This window comes from Lupinus angustifolius, chromosome LG04 (assembly GCF_001865875.1).
Source record: "Lupinus angustifolius cultivar Tanjil chromosome LG04, LupAngTanjil_v1.0, whole genome shotgun sequence".
Taxonomy (NCBI): Eukaryota; Viridiplantae; Streptophyta; class Magnoliopsida; order Fabales; family Fabaceae; genus Lupinus; species Lupinus angustifolius.
In genome coordinates, this window is record NC_032012.1 from 17978066 (window position 1) to 17982740 (window position 4675).

Genomic DNA, 4675 nt, shown 5'->3' on the forward strand with positions numbered 1-4675 from the left:
TTGCCCCCTTCACTTTTTTTGATGTATGCAAGCATGATATGATCTGTCTCGGCATTCATTTGGAACTTTAATTTATATGAAAATGCTATCATACTTCCTAAGAATCATTGCCAGATCTTACTTTGAGTAAAATAGAAGGAAATCACAATGATATATATGAACAACTATAGAAGATTGTCTTCCAAAAAAGTGATTAAAATTAAACATACCCTCATTGATGTTACATCACTAGAGGATAGTCTTCAATCTTTTCAACACAATGGGGCCATTATTATTATAATGTGGAAAGGTAACAAACTAAACTATAGTAACTTATTCATAGTAATTTTTTTCCATCTACCATAAATTAATAATAAAAAAATGTATGCACTAAGGATATAAAAGTTTTATATATTATTATTATATCATTTATCATTAATATTTATTTATTATTGACTTTTTAAAAAAGAAATGTAAATGAAAGGTGTATTAACTGTTTATAGAACTATAAGCTGAAAGTGCATATATATCACCCTCAATCAATAATGTAGCTAGAAATATTCTATGCCTGCTTGTGTGGCGGACAATTGAAAACTCACCCTTCATTCTTCTTTCCTTCTACTCTAGTTTCCTAATGATACTGCTTTTGTTTTAGCAAATACAAGTTCTCATTTAATACAACACAGATTCTAAGTTATTGGAGAATGAAAATCTCAAAGCTTTTTTGCTTTCAAAGATTTCACAAGAAAATGAGAGTTAGTTCTACAGTGATACTTGGTGGAAATGTACAAAGAAGGGTGCCATTTGGGTTTTCTTCTGCATCACTTGTTCTAAGACATGTATTTTGTAAGTTGAAGAATCATTGGAAGCAAGTTTTTGGATTGAAAAAGAGAAATCTACAATCTCAGTATAGCTATGATATTCATAGCTATTGCCTCAACTTTGATGATGCCCCTTCAAATTATCATATACCATCTTATGTTTGTTGATGATGTTTTTGTTTAAAGTTTCATTTTTTTTCTTCTGAATTATGAATAAGTTGTTCTACATTATATTTTATTGTTGTGATATAGCCATATGATAAATACTATGCAAGTTACATAATTGTAAATTGAATTGAGATATTGGTTGAAACTTTGAATATTGGCATGTGTCATGATTTTCAACTTCTCATTCAGTTTCTGGGATTGGAAAAGTTATGGAACTTTTTTCAGTGGCTTGTATAAGTTGACATGCTTTTCTTCTCTCTAAGGAGAAGCATATATAAAGCTTTTCTTATTTACTATAGGTATACGTATTTGAAATTATGCTTGCAATTATGGATTATGAGTATTGTAATTGTGATTATTATGGTGTCTTTGCGAAATAGATTGTTGCTATTGTGGTATAATATTTTTATTAAACAAAATATTTTTGAATTTAATATAATCTGATGTAATTTAAATGCACATTACAATTGCATTACGGTCAGTTGGGATGCACTACTGTAATTCATGGTTATACTATAATTACAGTATAATGCAAATGTAATACTCATCACAATCATAATAATGTGGCCACACATCAACTAATGAGTACTACTAATTTCAATGGCAGGCACCTCAATCCATCTGGGTTTGGATGGGCTACACCTCCTCATATGTAAGGGCTATAAAAATATCCTCTAAAATTTTAACCCACAGTCCTCGTGATATTTAACTGAAGAAGTAATTTTACGTTTTTATTTTATTTTCAAGACAATAAGAAGACGTTGATATAGTAATGTAAGACGCTAAATTTCAGCAATTGTTCAATTCTTGATAGAAACATTTGTTAGGAAAACACGTACCAAAAAATGATTAGTTCTTTGTCGATAAAGTAACAAACTTTTGGTAGTACCAAAAAAAGTATATTTTCAACACAATGAATACATCTTTTCTTTTATTCAATTTTTAATTTTTTGAAACACGAGATCTTGGTTCAAAAAATATTTGTTTGAAGAGTTAGCCACATATACCTGTGGATATTCCTGCCTCGGACAAAATTACTTCCGATGCACGAGAATATATATATGAGAAACCAAAAAAAATATTTAGTTTTTTTTGGTACATTTAATATTTACTTTACTTAGTATAGTAGACTTAAATTTTAGGAGAATTTTACATCGTTTTTTTACGTCTCTCTCAAAATTCACGATTTTATAATGACTATTCCGCATTTTTTCCCTTTCTGTAGCACAAAGAATTAGGAGCCCACTTTCTGTGGCACCATTCACGGGCCTAAATTCTAATTAAATTGAATGAACATTTTTTTCTTCTTTTTTTTTTGTGTTTGTTTTTTAATAACTGAATGAGCCTTTTTTCTTTACAGCAAAAAAGAGAAAGAAAGTTTCTTTCTAAGATGAAATGATGAACAGATAGATTATATAGTTATTGGTGTCAGATCATAACTATTCTTTTTAGTAACATATCATAGTTATTTTTTAATTACTATTTCACATGAAAATTATTTTTATGATATGTTTTAAATTGCCACCAATAACTATAATAACCTATTTAAAGAGCTATCATATTTAAACTGTCATAAAACAATATAGGTCAGTGTTGTAAAAACTGGTTCATACCAGTCGGTTCAACCAGTAAATCAATGAATCAGTCCCTATACAGTATAATACAATAATTATATCGGTCATGTAATCATACCGGTCAAAACCAGCCAAAACTGTTTATACCAGCCAATTTTCAATTAAACCGTATCGGTCATACCGACCGGTTTTTATTTAAAATTAATTTTTTAATGAAATTAAAAAAAATTATTAGTTTTTTATTGATTTTTCAACATTAATGTTAATATATTATATATGTATATTTAATTTAGTCGGTATATAGTTTAATTAGTGAACCATCAGTTGAACCAATATACCACTATATCATTACCCTAGTCAAATTAATGATCAATATAATATTATAATATTGATATGCGTGACACTTCATTCACATTTATCATTCATTTCACTTTTACAAAATATTAAACTATACTTATATATTGAATGTCTCATACAAATGTATTGGATACGGGAAATAGTATATCCTTTTGAAAAACAACCCTAAAAATCGTATTGGTTATAAAAAGTATTGTATTTCTTTCTACCCACATAAAATAGATATGTGTTATTTGTAATGACACGACACATAGTTTTTTTTTTGAAGGATTTTGAGATATATTTTTTAAGATATATAGATAACATTAATCCTTTACTATAAAAATATTTTCCTAAATCACAATAAAACTTAGTTGATGAAATGGCAAGATAATATGCCCTCCTTCTCCATTCTCCCGATCAAAACATGTATGGACACTAAAAGTTTATTTGTGAGTTAATTTTTACAAGGAAAAGAAGAAAAAAGAGAGTTTAAGGCTTTGTTTGGGAGTTAGGAGGGAAAGGAATGGAGAGGGATGAGAGGGTAAAGAGGGGGGAGGAAAGGAAATAGAAGAGAGGGCAAATCCAACTAAACCTCTCCCTTGATTGGGAGTGTGGAATTTAGATAGGAGGGGATGAAGGGTTAATGTAATACAAAAATACTATTTTACCCCCTCCCTCTTTAAAAAATCAATAGTATGTTATGTATTATATGTTATAGAATAATATTAGTAAGAGTAATTAGGTAATTTGACTTATTTTCCTCCCAAAACATCCCAATTTGGGGGAACCAGGTATTTTGGCATTTGGAGGGTTTGAGGGGTTTGAAAAAATCCTTCAAAACCCTCCCCTCTCCTCCACTAAACTCCCAAACAAGGGAATCCCTCTCCTAAACCCTCCCCTTCCTTACCTCCCCCTCCAAAATGGTACTCCCAAACACACCCTAAGTCATCTTATAAATGTATTCTATGGTTGAAGTATTTTCATTTCTTTCATTTTTCTCCAAAACAAAATCATATGGTCTAGTCATGACTAGGACCTTTCTGGTCATGTTCCATGGTGAATCAATTCGTAGCATGATGGTTGTTGCACTTTTGATGGTAAAACTTTGAAGTTTACATGATTGTATCCCTCTTTATCTTTATCAAAAGGTAGAAGGTTTTATACAGAAAGAGAGAAGAGAATTATGATGTGGTTAAGTGATTAAGGTAGAATATTTAAGGAATAGAGTGACTATGAGGTGTAAACTTTATTTGAAGTCATGTATAAATGGATCTTAAGAAATCATAGTTTTCACATCCATAAGAATAGTTACAGATTACTAACCTTTCCCCATGGCGATACGATCCTCCATTTAGTTGTTGTTTGGTGTTCTTGGTTTATAGAGTAACTTTTCTATCTCCTTCCCGTTCTTACTATGCTCTTCCTTAAGTGATGGCTGATAGAGCAATCTTTATGGGCAGAGATAGGGACAATGTTTATGGTCCTTTTTCTTGTTAGTATAGTGCTTCCATCAAGCACTATATATAGGCTCTTTTCCAAGAGTCTTAACATTTCATTGATGACTCTTCATCCAAGAGTTATGTCATGAAACAATGAAATGATATATCCATTCATGTCACAAGAGGCATATTTCTTACATTCTCCCACTTGTCTCATGTGACAATACAATTCATGATTTTATAAACATCAAACATAATGCGCATATTCAGAATATGTTTTCCATATTCATTACATTACAAGTCATGATTAAGAACAAGAACTAATAAGAGTCATGGCGGTTGTACATCACTTATT